This window comes from Saccopteryx leptura, chromosome 1 (genome assembly GCF_036850995.1).
Source record: "Saccopteryx leptura isolate mSacLep1 chromosome 1, mSacLep1_pri_phased_curated, whole genome shotgun sequence".
Lineage (NCBI taxonomy): Eukaryota > Metazoa > Chordata > Mammalia > Chiroptera > Emballonuridae > Saccopteryx > Saccopteryx leptura.
Window position 1 is genome coordinate 34,166,871 of NC_089503.1, and position 20,217 is coordinate 34,187,087.

The 20,217-nt window shown below is 41.3% G+C and overlaps 1 non-coding gene and 1 pseudogene across 1 annotated transcript; one reads left to right on the forward strand and one right to left on the reverse strand.

The window, feature by feature from the left end:
- The first annotated feature begins 3,358 nt into the window (after positions 1 to 3,358).
- On the forward strand, positions 3,359 to 3,522 carry LOC136389992 (U1 spliceosomal RNA). The gene has a single exon (XR_010748524.1). It is a non-coding gene; the product is annotated as a U1 spliceosomal RNA (small nuclear RNA).
- A 9,466-nt stretch (positions 3,523 to 12,988) lies between these two features.
- On the reverse strand, positions 12,989 to 13,454 carry LOC136388738 (large ribosomal subunit protein uL23-like; annotated as a pseudogene).
- Between the last annotated feature and the right edge of the window lie 6,763 nt (positions 13,455 to 20,217).

Below are 20,217 nucleotides of genomic sequence, written 5' to 3' on the forward strand. Positions count from 1 at the left end.
CATAATTTACTAATGTAGTCAACACATATCTCCTGATGGCCCTTAGGTAGTGGCTTTGTAGTGAGGAGGGATAGGCATCATGATAAGATCATGGGTGAAAGACTGCTTTGACCTGTGGGCCCCTTGGCACACACTGATATTGTGCATTTTCTCATTATATGGGACTAGTTCTGTTTTCCATAAACAATAATAACCACAGCTCTTACTGCATGGGATTATTAATTATAGTCATTTACTATATTTCAGGTTCTTTGCCTAGGACCTAACAGATTTCTCATTCAATTTTTATAGCAATCCTGTGGTGCAGGAAGAATTATTCGCATTTTACTGATGAGCAAACTGAAGTTCAGAGAGATTACATAATTTGCTTTGTATCACACAGCTACCATATTTTAGAGTTAGGTTTCAAACCAAGGTCTCTCTGATTGAGGCCCATGCTCTTAACTAGGCAGCCTCCTTTTCTTTAATCAACCGACAGGACAGAAGCCTAAGATCAGGGAGATTCCTCAGACAAGCCCCTCTCTGCCCACCTTGACTGCAGCCATTCTATTTCACCTAAGTATGAAAAAATTACCACTTTGCTCATCTCTAGCCTCTCAGCTCTTACTCCTCTCACTTTCTGATGCTTAGAAAAGCTGCTTCTGGCTTCTTCATATACAAGAGTAATAAATATTTGTTATGTAATTATAAGGATTTATTACAGAATGAGAGGAAGGATACCAATACAACACATCTGGGGTTAGTTAAAAAGAACTGTGTTCCTGAATATGTGTGGTTTCTTTTCTTTATGAAGAGAAACAGTTCCAGCAACTTTTTGGTGCATGAAGCATGGCATGGCTTAACAGGAGTTAGGCGACTGAGACATCATGGTCTTATTTATGAGAAAGCAAGACGGTTCATCACCTTTCAGGAGTGGGAAACAAAGTTGTGATAATGTCTGCCTTGGACAGATGGCTATACCTGTGCTTGAATTTGTTACTTTTTTTTTTTCGGGATAAATGCATTGATTTGCAAAAATTCACAAGGTTTCCCAGAGAGGCCACTCACAGAGGCAGTCACATCTGGTCATAATGCTGTCACAACTGTCTTGCTTAGGAACAGGGCAGAACAGAACGTTCTTCATAACTGGATGGAAGACACATACTTAAACTGAAGCCATGAGGCAGCAGAGCTCCCCGGCACAGGGAAACAATGAGCTGAGTAAAGCCATAGGACTCAAGGTGCAGCTATATTTGTCCTGTGATACCTTAGTTATTTTGAAACAGATTTACATACGATCAGAAAAATATACACCTCCAGATAGATTGTTGCATGTTTTCAGAACAAAAGTAGAATGAATTATTATTTTATAATAATAATAAAGAGTCTGAACAGGTGGTGGAACAGTGGATAGAGCATCGGACTGGGATGCAGAGGACCCAGGTTCGAAACCTCGAGGTCTCTGGCTTGAGTGCGAGCTCATACAGCTTGAGCATGAGGTCATAGACATGACCCCATGGTTGCTGGCTTAAGCCCAAGGTCACTAGCTTGAGCAAGGGGTCACTCACTCTGCTGTAGCCCCTCTGGTCAAGGCACATATGAGAAAGCAATCAATGAACAACTATGATGCCACAGTGAAGAATTGATGCTGCTCATTTCTCTCCCTTCCTGTCTGTCTATCCTTATCTGTCCCTCTCTCTTGCTCTCTGTCTCTGTAAAAAATAAAAGAATAATAAAGAAACACTTCCGTTTTTGGAAATATATTTAACTGAGGCCATGATCTTCAGGAAAGTCAATTTTCATTCATTTATTCATTCATCCACCTATCTGTTCATACATTCATTTATTCATCATATGTTTACCAAGTGTTTCCACTGGGTTAGGACTTGTGCTATGTGCTTGATATACATAAAGGAACCAGAAACTGTCTCTACTCTCAGCTCATAGACCAGAAAGAGAGACTGACAGAATGAAGTGACTGTGGTTCACTATGCTTGTGGGAAACCTGGATTTAGGGGGGGGGGGTCACCTAAGCAGACTGCAAGTGTCCACACATCTAGAGCGTGTGTATCTGAGCAAATTGCTTAGCATGCTAAGATCCAGTGCCTCATAGGGTTTTAAGGTTTCAGTGAGGGAACACTGGTAAAGCCTTTGCTCAGGAGCTGGCTTATTTAAATGTCAATAAATGTCAATCCTTGTTATTAATACTGTTATTATCATCAGCAGTGCTCTCTCACTGGTGACCCTCTTAAGCTCCCTGAATCTTCTATCCCTGATTTTTTGCCTCCATGGAAAGATAGAGGGAGGGCCAGGAAAAAACAAAACTAAAAGAATATAAAAAATTAGAGTATGATGGTGATTATCATCCTCTAGTTCAGAGTCAGTAGAATTAAGAGCACTTTCTACAAAGAACAAGAACACACTGTCCTTCTCTTCATCCTATCACAGATCTCTGCTCAGAAAGGCAAAAGCATTAAGGACATGCAGTTATAAAGGATAGTTTCTAAAACTTTTAGTTCTGCTGGCACTTAATAACCTAAAGCCCTCTGGCTGGGAAACTCCTTTTACTAGTGCAATAAATACAGTCCCCATGGGTGGGAGAGAGGGGGAGTGGGATGGTTGTTGAGGCCATGTGCCTGCCTAAGGGTGGGAACTGAGACCCCTTTTTAAAGCTGGAGCTATCAAACAGTTATGCCTTCACTAAAGGACTGCTAGGAACAGAACAAACCTTCCCATAGCACAGGAAGGTGACATGGAAGAGAAGCCTACTTGACATGGAGTTTGAATTGAAACTTTTGCATGGTCCTGGAACTGACTGCCACTCCTCCCCCCCAGCTGAGGAATCAATATAAAAAGTGACCCTAAACCAGTGCTATACCAGGGCATGAAAACTTTTGGGACATCTGGCAGAAGCAACCATTTTGACAAATAGATCTAAAAACAAAAATACATTGTTAGGAATAAGGAAGGTCATTTTATAATCTAAAATAAACAAGTCACCACTTGCACGTACAGTTGACTCTTGAAAAACAGGAGTTCAAACTGCACATATCAACTTGCATGAAGATTTTTTTCAATAAATATTTGTACTGTTTTCAATCCATGGTTGGGAGTCTGTGGCTGCAGAGAGCCAACAACATGCTTTGGTCAATATCATTTTATATAAGGTAGTCAAAAGTTACCCGTGGGTTTTGGACTGTGTGTGGGTCCGTGCCTCTAACTCCAGCATTGTTCAAGGGTCAACTGTACTTAACATCATGGCCTCCAATATGTTTAAAGCAGAAATCAAACTGATTTATAGAGAGACACTTAAAAATATGTATGTAATAGTTTTCTACTAATATCTGTCAGTAATGGATAGATTAAAAAGTTAAAAATTATACTTACCTGGCAGGGGAGATACCATGATCACGAAGGTGGTTTTCCCAGGGCGAGGCTTATCCATTGCACTCCGGATGTGCTGACCCCTGTGATTTCCCCAAATGTGGAAAACTCGACTGCATAATTTGTGGTAGTGGGGGACTGGGTTCGCGCTCTCCCCTAAAAAAAAAAAAAAAGTTAAAAATTAGTAAAGATGTTGAAAGTTTGAAGAAGATAACTAGCTTAATCTAGTTTATATATATGTAATCAAACAACTGATTGCTTGCTAAACCACAAAGGAAGTCTCATCAAACACCAAAGACTCAGTAACATATAAAATATATTTTCTGACAACACACCAATAAAATATAAACTTGAAACAGATATTTCAAATTACTCTATCTATTTGAAAATTAGAAAGAAGGAAAGACACTTCTAAAGAATATTTGGTCAGTACAACAGTCAGGGTAGTATAAATTATGCTACAATAATGCATAGACCTAAAATACCTGAATATCTTAAACCAATAAAATTTTCCTTCCTATTCATGAGGCATGTCCAACATACATCAACTGGGAGCTTCGTTTTATAATTTCCTGAATCTAGGACCCAAGCTGGTAGAGCTTCCACCACCTGGCATGTAACTCATTACAGTGGTGAAGGGAAGAATAGTTCTTAAATTTTTCTGCCCCCACAGGACACACATTGCTTCTGCTTGTATTGTATTATGTCAGCCAAAGCATACCTGCTGCCATGGCTAACATTAAGAGCATAAGGACCTGACCAGAAAGAGGAGAACTGGACATCTTAGTGACCAGCACTAATGATGATCACAAAGAGGAAATAATCATGAAAATAAGAAAACGTTTATACTTAAAAAAAAGAAAGAAAATGTAACACATTAAACCTTGAAGGATGTAGCTAAAGCAGTATGTAGAGTAAAATTTACAGCTTTAAATGATTATTTTGGAGAAAGGAAACTGAAAATTAAGGAGCTAACTACTTATTCAAGAAAATAGGCTATTCCAAGAATAGTGGCAAAAAAAAAAAAAAAAGAAGAAAATAAGAAAGACAATATGCATGAATAAAAGTCAGAGAAAACAAAACACACTATAGAGAGCTGAAAAAAAAAATAAAGCTGCTGTCTTGTTGGGCTTTCTCAGAAGCAGACTCTGAAATGAAGGTAAGTGCGGGCTAGACCTATTCATCTAAACTTGATTACTAACTATATTATGTATCCTCATCCTAGAGAAGTATATAAGGAGGGGATGAAAGCCAGTCGGGAAAACCAAGCTAAGCAATGGTGCAATTTCAGGCCAGATCCCATAGAAAACAGCTTTAGCCTGCTCCCACAGTGGGCTTCTGAAGTATGACTTACACTTTGGAACTGTTCTTCTTGGGGGCTTCTATACCCCCCACAGCTGTCAGTTATTGGCTAAGAGTTAACAGAAGGAGATGTGAATTTCTAGGCACATTAGTCTCTCTGAATAGGTGGGTACAGTGACTCCAGCAGCTTCTGAAGAACAGTTTCAGGTGCTGACCATTGGAAACAAAACCACCCTCAACCTGGGGGAGAAATAAAAGGACCCTGTGGAATCTGGGGATAGGAGTGGGGTGGGATGTGGTGGGGTGTTTATTCCAATTGATTCTTTGGAGAAAAGCTAATAAGCAGTTAACAACAACAACAAAATGACTCAGCATGCACAAACAATATTAGAAATGAAAAGGACGTCATAACTATAGATGTAAAAAAGATAAAAAGGAAGATAGTTTATGCTAATAAATATGAAAACACAAAAATGATCAGTCTTAGACAAATATGAGCCATCAAAACTATCCCAAGAAGAAATGAAAATAGGAGTACAGCTTTCACCACTAAACAACTAGATTCAGTTGTTAAATGTTTACTCCCTGCCCCTCCATAGGACCAGATGAGTTTGCATAAGCAGTGGGAAACATAATTACATGCTGATGCCAATTTTACCAAAGAATATAAAATAAGGGAACATTTCCCAATTCACACAGGGGACTATAAGAAAAAAAGATGACAGCTTAGCCATATGTGCATAAATAAGCAAAATGCTAGAAAATTAATGAATGTATTAAAATTGAATTTATCATTGGAATACAAAGATAGTTTGACATTCAAAAACTTAAAGAAAAAAAGCCATGTGACTGCCTCAATAACATTTGATAAAATTAAATACCTATTCATGATTAAAAACTCTCTTAGCCAACTTTGAGCAAAATAAAAATAGAAGGAAAATTATTTAATTAAAAGTATTTATTAAAAACCTATAGCAAATATTATTAACCCTTTGAGTAGTACAAACATTCAAGTACGTCCTCGTGCCTCCTGACCATTCAGAGTACGATCGTACAGAAATTTTTATTTTAAAAATGTGTAAGGCAACATTGAAAAAGGCAAATGTATGTTCCTCTTGTTTTCATAAATTGGTTATCAAAGAAACATGATTTTAAGTTAATAAAACTGTAACTAGAACTAATTTCATTTTTTGAAAAAAATAACAACTCACTCCCAGGGTCAGCAAGCATGAAAAAACAAACAAACTCACTACTCAAAGGGCTTTGAATGAAATACTAATCTTCTTTTTTAAAAGTGGGAACAAGACAGACTCCTGTCAATAGAGAAAAACGCTAAAGAAATGGAGAAACATACCATGTTCATTGAAGTGATGATTTGGTATCAAAAAGATATATCAATTCCCATAAAGTAATTTGCAAATTTCAACAAAGTCTTAATAGATTTTTTTCTGGAATTTAAATCACAGGGCCCTAAATTGATATGAAAACCAAAGGTCAATATTCAAAAAAAAAAAAAAAAAGAGAGAGAGAGAGAGAGAGAGAGAGACAGATGAGTGGGCAGAGGAGCGTTGGAATTATTCCAGCAAATAGAAACATATAAAGCTGTAGTAATGTAGATGTGTGGTGTCATGACAGGAATGGACAGAACAGAGCTCATAAGCCAACCCACACAGATCTTGATTTATGAAGAATAAGCCATTACCAGTGTGGAAAGGGTGGAGGGACTGGGAAAGATGTGAGCCCAAGAAAATTGATTATCCATTTGGAAAAATATGTATTAGATTCCTACCTCATGTCTTCATTTCACATAAGTTCCAGATAAAGAATAAACCTAACTATCAAAATGGAATATTTAAAATTTGTAGAAGAAAATGCAAGAGAAATACATTTATGATTTGGGGGATTATTTTCTTTATTCTTAAACAATGGTTTGCTCTTTTGATACCTAAACAAGAAAAAGAACAGATGAAATAATTGATGATAAACATAACTCCATTAAAATAATAATAAAATTTCTGGGCACTAATAGTAACTACTGTTTGTAAGGGTTAAATATATAAATCCATGAAAAGCAGTTAAGCTTTACTGTGTCTGAACACATACTGAACACTACTAGTAGGTATTTGCTATTATTTCGTTTATAGGGTAGCTTCTCCTCAATCATTACAATGAAGCTAGATTTCCCATGTATTTTCTTCTCTTCAAGACACAGCTTCAAGATATGTAGCAAATGATGTAAGTAAAGGGAGAGAATATTATTATCTGAGAGACAACATGAGAATGGGTATTTCATTCTTAGGCAAACTTGGCAATTATTTTAATACAGGAATCTCTTTCATGGGAACCAGACTTCTGTGCATGAACTCTGTAGCTTGTGGTCTTTTTTTGGTAATGTTAACATGGAGCAAATTCCTCCTGGTGACTTGTTTTGTGTGCCCAAGAATGCAGCTACTGGCGTCTCCCAGGAATGTAACTGCTGGCGGCCCCCCAGTAGGTCTGGGACTGCAGTACTGCTTGGGGCTGAACTGGTTAGTGTGGAAACCAGGAGCCTTCTCTGCACTCAACTTTTAACCCTGGGTCATCACTTTACTTTTCCATCTGGGCCTTCCACATTTATCTCTGGCAGGCTCCTGAAATAAACAAGTGAACTTGCATTCTTGCTTGTAGGTCAGACGGCACCAAGATCTTGGTGTTATCAGAAGAGAAACATTTGTAGGAGCTCTGGAGGTCTTAGGTAGTCATCATTGGACAGATAAAAATCAGAGGATCCTGGGCTTATGTTGATCATGGAGGTGAAAGGTGGCCTTCTTTAGAAAAAGGAAGTCGTTCCTCCAAATGATATTATTTCTGGCCCCTTGGCTGAGTCCCTATAGTTTCAAAAGGCAATCTCTCTAAAGCCACGCTCTTCAGTGTTACAAATCAGCCGTTGCCATGCACTCTTTAGGTGGCAGCGAGAGCTGTGTTTGCTTCCACTCATAGCACAGTTCAGAAGGTCAGACGTGACCACAGTATCTCCTGTTATTTCAGGGCTTACATGTGTTTGCCTTGGCGCCATTTCCCTGGCATTTGGTTTCCCTTATTTTTCCATGGGTTTGGCTTACAAAAATCAAAGGAGCATATTTTTAAAAAATAAGTGAAGTTTATGAAGATGAAGTATTCTGAACTGGTAGTGACTGGGCACAGCAGGAGGGAATGAACGGCTGCCCGTTTACAATCAGGAGCTTGGCCACGTCCCTGCTTACGGCCAACGTGAGCAATGGCGAAGGCGGAGGGCTGTCCCACTCCGCAAAGGCTGGCCAGCGCCTCCCAACTCGCTCCCCAGCCAGAAACTAGCCAAGCCCAGCTCTCTCAGTTCAGGATACTCACTGAGGCCAAAGCTAAAAGCTCGGGAGAATGGTGTCCCTCCTTTGTTGAAATGTCTTCCATTTCAGCCTCAGTGACCGCTGATGGTTGTTAGTGGGAAGAGTCTGTGATTGGCCCTTTGCAGTGGCTTGTTTTGGATCTTGACAGGAGCTCTTTGAAGAATGTGAGTCTGGAAAAGAGGTATTCACTCCGTGTAACACACGGAAAGGATCACTAGTGGGCTGAAGCCAGCAGGGGAACTTCAGGGCCAGATCTCATCAGCCCGTAGGGCTGGGTGGAAGAGGCGCTAGGCTGGGTGGAAAGGGATGGAGGGTGGCAGTTTTCCCCAGCTTGTCTGCCCACTGGCATCCCCGGGAAGTTTCAAAAACTACACTTCGCTGTGTTTCGCCTCAAGAGGTTGTGATTTAATTGGTCTGCAGGGTCACCTGGACTTTGATTTAGACTCATTGATGTGATGGTTAAGAGCCCATACTTAAGTGGCACAGCCCTGGCTGGAGTCTGAACTCTAGGATTGAATAGCCATGTGACTTTGTCTGAGCCAGGAAAACATTCTGAACCTCAAAGTTCTCATCTTTAATATGGGGATGATCTTTTCTCTGTTATGTGGTTGTTATGGAGAGTGAGTGTAAATAGGCTACATTTTTAATACAAGAAAGTATTGCGTCAGTAGTCAGGGATCTGGGTGGCAGCGCCAGCTCCACCATTTCCTTGACAGGGGATAAGACAGTTGCTAATGTTGGTTTTGGGGTCATGTTGGCCAGGGCTTGAATTCTGGCTCCACAGTTTAATCTTAGGCTATTGTTTTTAAGGCTTCATTCTTCTTCTTGATAAAAAGGGAATTTATTCTTATCCTGTAGGACTGATAGGATTAAATGACTCAATGTATGGTATGTACATTGAACACCAGAAAATTCTTTACCTGTGTAGGTTAAAATGAATGCATGTCAGCAATCCTGTTTCTTTAACCTAATATTCAGTCTTCAAAAATGTTAGTAGTAGTAACTATTGTTATTACTATTAATCAGTATGACCTTGAGGAAATTACTTCAGAGGGTCTCAGTTTCACCGTTCATAAAGTGAACAGGTTAAGATTTTGCCTTCCTCATAGCATTGTGATAAGGTTTAAATGAGATAACGTTTGTGAAATCACTTTCAATATTACAAAATATGAAGAAATCATGATAACTTTTTAAAAAAATGTTTGTACAAACTGGGATTCTTGCCCTGGCCGGATGGCTGGGTGGTTCGAGCATCATCCTGAAACACAGAGGATGCCAGTTTGACTCCCGGTCAGGGCATATACAGGAACAGCTCGATATTCTGGTCTATTTCCCTCTCTCTCTCCCTTCATCTCTCACTAAATTCAATAAAAAAACAACAACAAAAAACCAAAACAAACCCCAAAACAACAAAACAACTGAGACTGCCATGCACATAATGTTAACTATTCTGGGAAAGTTAGAGGATATGTCTGCACAGTAGGAGTCTTGGGAAGGGAATTGAGCCACACGGAGCTTGGCCTTTGGGATTCAGACAGAAGATCAGGGTTGAAGCCCACGTAGATTTGGCATCACTCTGGCATCATAGAGAACAGAAGAGCCATAAAGCCCATGGCTCCTGCCAAGGGCTAGCTCATTTTATGATTGAAGAAACATATCAGCTAGCTGTGTAGGAATAACTACCACCTATCTAATACCGCACGCCACCCTCTGCTCAGTTTCCCTGCATGCATGAACACATTTCATCCTTTGTGAGGATTGCAATTTTTCATAGGTGAGGAAATTATTATCCTAATTTTTATTATCCCAGTTTTTCATAGGTGAGTAAACAGAGACACAAGAGGGGTTAAATGACATGTCCAAGTCACACAGGCATAATCATAAAATAAAGTCAAGGAACAACGATTGTGGAAAACATTTATGGCAATGAGTACATTCAAGATCATAACAAATTACAACAAATAACAGCGTATTTTATCTAGAGCTTTTTTGTGCTTGTCTACCCTTCACTTGTAACAGAATCCTTTTAACTAGAGCATAAACATTCCCCATAGAAAATGTCTCATAGCTTATCCTGGGGACAGATTACCCATAAGTTTTGGTTCTTGACCTTATGTTTATCCCAGACACTTTGGGTGGCCTTGGGTGGGAAAAATAACTTCCCTGTGGCTATAGTTTCTCCACCTATAACATGGGTCTAATAACGCCCCTTTGGTAAGCATGTTGTGGTGTCTAATTACCATAAAGTCATTTTGTGTGTGCCTCTCATGCAGACTGGAAACCCAAAGGGCCACCCACACTTCAGTTCTGTGGTAAAAATCTTGGCTTCTCTGGACGGAGACAAGAGTATTGCTTCTTGGTGGGCTTCCAAGCCCTCTTTCTGTCCGCTCTTTGCATAGATAGGGCAGTGCTTGGTCTCTTTCTTCATGTGTAGCATTGCTTGGAGTGAGTTACCATAAATACCCTGTGGTCAAGGTGTAAGTGATACCATTTATTACAAAGTTTCTTGGGAAACATTTTCAACTAATGGGGACTATTAAGGCGGTGACGATGTCACTTGATATGCTCATGATCTGATAGGGAGAATATTGTTCCATGTAGGAAAGGCTTACAAAAGATTGACTTGCTTTCAAGGCAGAGATAGTGGCTCCTGTGGATTTCAGAGCCCCCCGCCCCCACCTCGCCACCACCACCAAGTGTGGTTCACAGTCTAGCAGCATGGGTATCACTTAGGAGCTTGTCAGAAATGCAGACTCTCAGGTATTCCTCCGGGACCACTGCATCAGATTCTGTACTCTAGCAACATGGTTGCAAGGTCCATTCGAGATTGGCAAGCACTGCCCCGCTTGGAGCTGTGACGGTGATGACGATGCATGTGGCGGAACCAGGAATTCAGTTGTGGTTCATCAGACTCCAAAGCCCACGTGCTCTCTGCTGCTCTGCCTCCTCTCAGGTGATGCAGATAAGATTTTGATTTATTGCTGAAATGCAATCTGACCTTCTGGTAAGAAGTCTGACTGTGGCTACTATAGTGGGGTATATACTCCTTAGTTCTGGAAACTTCTGGATAGAAGTAGCTTTTATCACAATATTTGTAATCTTGTCATATTTTCATTTCCTGCCTTTATATTTCTAACATGTTCAAGACATTTCCTTACTAAATAAAGAAAGTGAGAGAAAAATTGGGGTGGGGGAATGAGGTAGTAGAGAAAGAAAAGAGAAGAAAAAAAGAGAAAGGAAAGAAAAAGCAAGTATTTGAGGAAACTCAATGTTTATTTTAAGACAACAGTTATCCATCCTGGTTGTTGAATAAACAGCTTTTTTGTAAACCCTCAGGGGCTGACATTTCATTTTAAAAAGAAATTTTTTTTTACAATAGAAATTACTTTCTGAAGTAATTGAGCAGTATCAGTTAAAAATAAGTATTCCAAAACAAAGTATTCTTTACTTTTTATTTCCCTTTGAATTTATTTATTTTTATAGACTAATAAAATGACCAAGGCAGAATGAGGTACCCTATAAATCTTTATATCTTTCTGACTTGGTTTGATAGCCATTCTCATGAGGCTGCACATAATTATTACATTTATTTCTTTTTAAGATAACTTGTACTATAGCCAGAATGATCTTTGGGGGGAAAAATGCACATTTGAACTCCTGATGAATGGCTTTATCAAGGCTTTTGATTATCAATGGTCATTATCGTAAAAAAGACAACCAACCAGGTATTATGTCCTGCCCACTGGAAGTACACAATACCACCTAGGAAATATTCTAACTGAAGGATAGAAGCTGAATTTCATCAAGATGCTGTATCTAATTACCATTGTACAGGCAGTATATAGGTCACTTAACTGTCACTTGGGCCTTTGGAATTGTGGATCTTGCATCTCTCTGTCTTGGAAGCCAGCTGCCATTCTTCAAGAAACTCAAGTCACATGGAGAAGCTACATATAGGCCCTCTATTGACAGTTCTGGCTGAGCTCCCGGCTGATGATTGTCATCAGCTGTCAGTGTGTGAGTGGACCATCCTGAACGTCCAGCTGATACATGACTGTATGAGAGACCCCAAATGAGAACCACCCAGCCGATCCCAGTCAACCCACAGAGCCAAGAGGGTCAATTACAAGTGTTTGCAGCACTAAGTTTTTTTGTGACCCCGATGTGATACTGCAGCACTGCAGCACTAAGTTTTGAGATGATTTGTTAAGTAGTGTCTTAAACTGAATGTGCCCCTCCCCTACATAATAATTTATATGTTGAAGCCGTAACTCCCAACGTGATGGTATAAGAGGTGATGTGCATGGGTGGTTAAATTAGGCGGGACCCCATGATGGAATCAGTGTCCTTATAAGAAGAGGCAAAGAGACCATGTTTCTCTCCCTCCACCAAATGAAAATGCAACAAGAAGGTGGCTGCCTGCAAGCCAGGAGCCAAATCTGCTGGCACCTCGTTCTTGGACTTCCCAACCTCAAGAACGGTGAAAAATAAACGTCTGTTGTTTAAGCCACCAAGTCTGTGGCATTTGGTTATAGCAGCTCGAGCTGAGAGTACGACAAGTAGCAAACAAAGGTCTGTAGTGCCCCACTGGCCATGGAAGAGGAGGCATCCTGAGGACCCCAGCTTTGGGCCTGGGAAGGTGTGTGGACGATGGTGCTGGTCACTGAATTAGGATGCCTAGGAGAAGAAGCAGTTTGGGGATGAGAGAGCAGGAAGAAGTAACTTAAACATTTTTTTTAGGATTATCCTAATAAGATTTATTAATTTTGGAAAATTTGGAACATACAAAAGAAGTGAAAAGAAGATAATAAAAAAAACTGCTTGTAATCCTATTACACAGAGTTAACCATTCTCGTTATTTGTCACACCTCCCTCCTGTATTGTTTGCTTTTTTTTTTTTTGGTCTGATATTTTACAATAAAAAAAAAATTTATATTTAGAATTAGCCAGCTGAACTCAGTTTAGATAATCCCAGTTTTGTTGGCAACATCCAAAACATCCTAGCTGGGAGCCAGTCAAATACATGAGTTCTCTCCATCAGGCCTGATCAGGGTATTGACCTTGGCCACGTCAGTGTCATAGAGCTTCTTCACAGCCTGTGTGATCTGATGCTTGTTGCCCTTGGCATCTGCAGTGAACACAAGTGTAGGGTTGTCTTCTATCATCTTCATGGCTGGCTCAGTGGTCCAGGGGAACTTGATGATGTCATAGTGGTCAAGCTTGTTTCGCCCAGGAGTGCTCTTAGGATATTTGGGCTGCCTTCGGAGCCCCAGTGTCTTAGACATCAGAGTGAGTTACATGTGGGTCTTCTTATTTTTATGGCTGTGGACACCTTTCAGAATTGCTTTCTTTGTCTTTAAAACCCTTCGTGGCTTCAACTTTGGGAGGGGCAAGGGCTTCTTTCTTCACTTTTCGTGTCATCTTCATGAAAAGGTTATTCTTTGTTTTTCTGTTTTGTTTTTTTTTAATCATGGGGGCAATTTCCCAAAAACTATCTGAAAGCATCCTAATCTGGCAAACTTTGTGGAGAGGACTGTTTAACCCAAATCTTGGACCAAAAATATCCAGCGTGAACTTCTAATGGCAACCTGACTCCCTTCTGTATAATTTCAAATAAAAGTAAATGAAATAAATGTTGCTGTTGGGAATTACTTGTTTTGGAAAAACAGCTTGTTGTTTTCAGCAAGGCTGAATCTTCAGGGAAATCCTAGACATTCATCCCTGTGACAGAATTCCTGGCCTGTGACTCAGTGCCAGATGAGACTTTGCTTTTAGTGCTTGGAAGAAACAAAAATTCACGAATAATTATTTATCTATGCAGTCTAAGTGGAAAAAGTAAGATGACACTGGAGACATTCGGGGAAATTATGTGAATCTCTGGTTGTGCTGTAATCTACTTATTCATTTATTTTTCAAGAAGTATTTATTGAACAACTACCAAGTACAGGTTCTCAGGTTCTCAGAGACCCTCTGCTTAGCAAACAGTCATTAATTCTCTAATTCATCCAGTGAGGGAGACAAATCACTAAGCAAATAACTTCACAAATAGATACATAAATACTATGGCAAAATGTTCATCAATGAGTAGCAATTCAATGCTGACTTTCTCCTCATCCTTGTGCTGCGCCATGTGACTTACAACGAGGGCCAAGGTGACACTTATTCTCAGTACCACTACCACCTACTGGGGAAGTGTGTGTTCCCCAAAGTGATGGAAGACTGTAAGTGCTCATCTGGGCAGTACAGACTTGTTATTGTGGGAGATCATGAACAGAGGATATCAGTGTTAGAGCAAACAACTTTCTTAATTAGGAAAAAGTCATACATAATAAATATATAAGATGGTAGAACACTTAATATAATACATAACAGTAAGTCTACTTCCTACCCCAAACGCTAAGCATGGCAGATGTTAACAGTATCTTGTGTGTTCTAGAAATTTTTCATGCATTCTTCAAACTATATATACTATATAACCATCTTAATTCATAATTTCCATTGCTTCTGTTAACCATAGAAGATACTAAAAAATTGCAAAGCTAGTATTTGTACAGATTTAGAACACGCAAACAATATAAAAATGAAAATCAATGCCTCTTCTCAGAAGTTAACTATTTTTGATTTTTCATTGCGTATCTTTCTTGAAGAAAACGTATCAGTATGCCATCATAGGAATAGAAAAGAAGACTCTTGGCTTACCGACTCTGTATTCAAGAAATAAAACTTTCTTAGTTGGTGCTCACTAGGTTAGCTTTTGAGGGGTTGTTACTTCATGTGGGGTGTTGATATTAAATCTTCCAGTGTGGGAGACCTGCCGTTTTCTCAAAGTCATGCTTAAATTCTGAGTGAGATTACAAAGTACCAAGACACTGGGGCCTTCATCTAGAGCAGGGGGTCCCCAAACTTTTTACACAGGGGGCCAGTTCACCATCTCCTCTATCTTGAATATGAATCAGGAGACAGGAAGACCAAAAAAGCCATCACTGTCCCTCAGACCATTGGAGGGCTGGACTATTAAAAAAAACTATGAACAAATCCCTATGCACACTGCACATATCTTATTTTAAAGTAAAAAAACAAAATAGGAACAAATACAATATTTAAAATAAAGAACAAGTAAATTTAAATCAACAAACTGACCAGTATTTCAATGGGAACTATGGGCCTGCTTTTGGCTAATGAGACGGTCAATGTTCAGTTCCATATTTGTCACTGCTAGCCGCAACAAGTGATATGATGCGCTTCTGGAGCCGTGACACGTGAGTCTCACGTCACCGGAAGTAGTACTGTATGTGAGTGATGCCTCACCAATGAAAGAGGTACCCCTTCTGGAAGTGCGGCGGGGGCAAGATAAATGGCCTCAGGGGGCCGCATGCGACCCGCGGGCCGTAGTTTGGGGACCCCTGATCTAGAGCCATTTGATGGCTCTGCCGTGCACCTTGACGATTGTTGAGACATTCCTGTTTCCTGTCTGCCTTGCCCCCTTTGGGTCAGTGCTATTTGCTGCCCCTTACAGGCTTCTCTGGGCCACAGGGCAAGACTGGAAGGGGTGCACCTGGCTGGACACGTCCCATTGCCATTCTCTCTTGAGGCTTTCCTGGCTCCCTCCACAGTACCTGGAATTTGGTTGCCTCCTGTACAGGAAAAAAGGCACAGATCATTCTCTTTGAGGCCCACTGGACCCTTCCTGTGTCATTAACCCTTTCTTGCCTTTCATTCTCCCATTTCACCCTCACTTGGGGACATCTTTTTCATGACATGTGGCTGAGATTTGGGAGATCTGTCTTCAAATACAGTTATTTGTTTCAAGCCTAACTCTAAGTTTCCCTTAATAGCTTACATTTTTAGAAACTAAAGCAGGGAAGGGGCCTAAAGGTGATTTCTACTTTTTTTTTCATTGAGTTTCACTTTATTGCACTCCACAGTTGCGTTTTTTACAAATCGAAAGCAAGACCTTCCACCAGCAAAAACATTATGACCTGATTTATTGTGGTGGTCGGGAACCGAGCCTGCAATATCTCTGAGGTATGCCTGTAAAATGTTTCCATCAGTTGACGTTAGCCAGCCCTGCCATTGGTCACCTTGAACTGGAATGAAGTGGCACTGTTGCAAAAAAGGTTCCATAGTGAACCTTTTTGATGGTTGCAAAAAGGATCCATAGCATGACTCCTAACTATCAATTGCGCTGTGATAAAGTATATGGTGGTGGTCACCGAGTTCTATTGCTTAGATAGTCTTTAAGAAAAAACTTGCTGAGCAGTTGTGAGCAGTTACTTTCTGGTACTGTCTCATTTTTTTCTCAAAGACAACAAGCATGAAGGTCACTATTACTTAAATGGTGAGGGCTGGGGATGATGGAATATAAAATAAGAAGAAAGAGAAACTATTAATATGAAAAAATTCTTATCCTAACATATAGCTCAAATCTTACCTCGATAACTTTCCTTTAAGTTCATTTGTGGAGTTCGTGTTGTCCGGTGAACCCGAAACAAGGCACAGTGGCCGTAAAACGGACAGAGAGTGAGCTTGGAGTCCTAGGTCCCAATCTCTGCCCTGCTCACAAGCAGCACTGTGACACTTAGGTCAGTGTCTCTGCGATTAGACTGCTATTTGATCAACTGAAAGATGAGTAGGTTAGAGTATGACATTATATTGACTGGGGCATATCATTTTGCTCATATTAAAGGTATTATTCTGTAAGACATTTGGAGATAGTGTGTGTATTTAGTAGGTCACAGTGTAAAATGTCTTTCTCAAGTGAGCCATGGTCAAAAAGTTTGAAAGTCACTGGACTAGAGGACTCTGTGCTATGGGTCTGTAAGCAATTGGCCAACAATTGTAAAAATAAAGGAATCTGAGATTTTTACTGCAGCGGGCTTCAGGATGGAAACAACTTCTCCCTGGGGCTCTAGGCAACGAGAATGGAGCTCTTTCTTCCCATTTCTGCCAAAGGAACCCATTTAACCCTTAGTTATTTTCTTCTTCTCTAACCCGACTTAATTTAGTGTATTTATCTCTTCCCTTCTTATTTCTTTTTCTCTTTCTCTCTTTCCTTTCTTCCTTCTACTTTTCTCTCAATCTGGCTCTCTATATTTTTTCTCCTCTAGTCTTCTCCTCTTCCCTCCCTTTTCTTCCATGGTATTGCCTTTTGGATATAGGTTTAATTGGCAAGCTTCCCCTCATGTCAGCACTAAAGATATCATTAAGCCCTTAAACTAAATGGCTGTAGACTCTTTCTTTTCTTTTTTTTAGGTGAGAGGAGGGAAGATACTGAGGCAGACTCCCCCATATGCCCTGACTGGGATCCATCCAGCAACCCCATCAGGGGATGATGCTCAAGTACTGAGCTATTTTTAGTGCCTGAAGCTGATGTGATCCAACAGAGCTATTCTCAGTGCCCAGGATCATGCTCAAACCAATCTAGCCACTGGTTGTGGAGGGGAAGGAGAGAAAATGGGGAGAGGGTTGGAGGGGAAGCAGATGGTTGCTTTTTCTGTGTACTCTGACCAGCAATTGAACATCCATATGCTGGCCTGATGCTCTATCCCCTAAGCCACCAGCCAGCCTGTAGACTCTTTCTATTCAAAGCGTGGCCTATGGTCAGCAGTCTCAGCATCACCTGGGGGCTTGTTAGAATGCATCATCCCAGGCTCTTCCCCAGACTTACGGAGACAGACTCTGCATTTGAGCAAGAATGTAAGTGATCCTTATGAAAGTTCAAGTGTGAGAAGCACTGCTATAGCATCAATCATCTTCTTAAATCAACCCTTTGAAAATCTGTCAGCAAACCCTTAAACCTAATTATTCACAGACGCTTCCCATCAACATGGTCACGGAAGACGCTCCACTCCCTTGGAAAATAGATGAGGTTAGGGGTGGGGCAGGTGTGGAGATGAGGGGTTTGGATACTTAGATGGGGAGGGGTTGGCTTTCCCTGAGACTCAGGACACAAAGGACATTTAGTCATGGAGGCAAATGTGTGGCTGTCGGTAATCACCAGGTCGTTTCATTGTTTGCCCAGGAATGGTAGGTGATGTGGTTTGTGGTTTCAGGGCCTGTGGCCTGTTGTCATGTTGTCAGTTACCAGCCTGAGGACATGGTGGTAGGTTCCAGTTGACTCAGGAAGGGGCATCATTCTGCTTGTTAGGTTCTCTGGGTGACACAGAGGTTCGTTCACGGAGAATGCCTTTGTTACCAGAAGGATGACTTTCCTGAGACAGTTCCAGGTTAACTCCTGCTTCCCCGAAAAGTTGTTAATAGTGGCCACTCTCATGTTCAAAAGTGTCTCAATTTAAATGATAAATTGTGGTCATACTGGTTGTAACAGATAGATACGGGGGGAAGCCAATCTTTTTAAAGGACTGGGTGAAAATGAATCTAACAAGCTCGAGAAAGAAACATCTGATTCTGTTTGTTGCTAAGGCCTGAAGCTGGGGAAAAGATTCTTCCTTAATCCATGACTGATACTTTGTAGATATTTGGGGGCATGTCCGTCACCTGGTGTGTTTTGATCAATTCCCAGACTGGTGCCAGTTCTAGGATTATATCCTGACATCTTTTTTTTTTTTCTCATTTTTCCAAAGCTCGAAACGGGGAGGCAGACAGACTCCCGCATGCGTCCGACCGGGATCCACCCTGCATGCCCACCAGGGGGCGATGCTCTGCCCCTCTGGGGCGTCGCTCTGTTGCATCCAGAGCCATTCTAGCGTCTGAGGCAGAGGCCACAGAGCCATCCCCAGCGCCCTGGCCATCTTTGCTCCAATGGAGCCTCGCTGCAGGAGGGGAAGAGAGAGACAGAGAGGAAGGAGAGGGGGAGGGGTGGAGAAGCAAATGGGTGCCTCTCCTGTGTGCCCTGGCCGGGAATTGAACCAGGGACTCCCGCACGCCAGGCCGACGCTCTACCGCTGAGCCAACCAGCCAGGGCCTATCCTGACATCTTGATCTAACCTCTGACTTCTCCAGACTTGGCTGTCCTGGTTATGCTGCCTTCACACACGACCAGACTGTATTTGTCACTCCCATGGACTTTTGTTGCCAGCAATGATGTAATGAAGAGTGCGTTTCTATAAATCTTAGATGGCTTTTTTGGTCTTCCTGTCTCCTGATTCATATTCAGGATAGAGGAGATGGTGCTCCAAATAGCTGAAATTTCTTGTAGTCTTATGTCAGAAATAGAAGCCTAATGTGTAGTAAGTGCTAGCAAGGAAGCAAAAACATTTTTAGACCAACTTATTGCATTGAAATTCTGAAAGAGAACCTAGATTTGACTCCAGATGGGAAAGCCCTCAAGATACAAGCTTTCTAGCGCCTGCAACAGATGCGCTCCAACAGAGCTATGCTCAGTGCTTAGGATCATGCTCAAACCAATCTAGCCACTGGTTGTGGGAGAGGAAGGAGAGAAAATGGGGAGAGGGTTGGGGGGGGGAAGCAGATGATTGCTTTTTCTGTGTACTCTGACCAGCAATCGATTGCAAGCTATTCATTCTCAGTTCTTCCCCCTGCATCTCAAAGGCCATGAAGCAGATCACCTGGCCCCAAGCTTTAGTCTCTGTAGCTCGCCCTTGCACTTGGCTTTTACGTATTTAAGGTAAGACTCAAAACATGCTCTTTATTCTCCCCCTCCCCCACACTTCTGAAAGCTGTTAGGTGAACATTCTCGTGGTGCTCACGGAATTTCAGAGCTGAGTTTCTGTCAGTCCTGGGGCAGGCCCCGGCAGACTGGGGTGAAGGCTCACGAACAGGTGGGCTCTGAGGGACGTCTGCCCTCGGCTGGAACACATCATGGTGCTGTCTCGGGGAGCTGGCATTTATTTTTCCACGCTCAGTCCTGGGAAGTGTTAGATTTCTTTAAAGCCTTTAGGACTCGTGACCCTACAAGAGCTCAGAGTCTGCTTCTCGGCATCTGCAACCCCATTTGCCTTGTTCTTCAAAGCGAAAACAGCAAAACGTCTTAGAGTGGGCCCTGGTCGAAGAGGACATCTCTGATCCACTTGGGGAGAGCGCTGTACAAGCTGTGAAGCGCCACACAGTTGGGACAGTCGTCATCCCAAGGACTTTGCTTGTGGCTAGTGTTCCACAAGCGTTTCCAAATGACCACAGACTCGTCTTTCACGTGGACCCAGTGGAGGTTTTATCTCCTTCTTCCACATTTGCTGCTCAGAGAATGTTTGGAATTACCTTCAGAGACAGT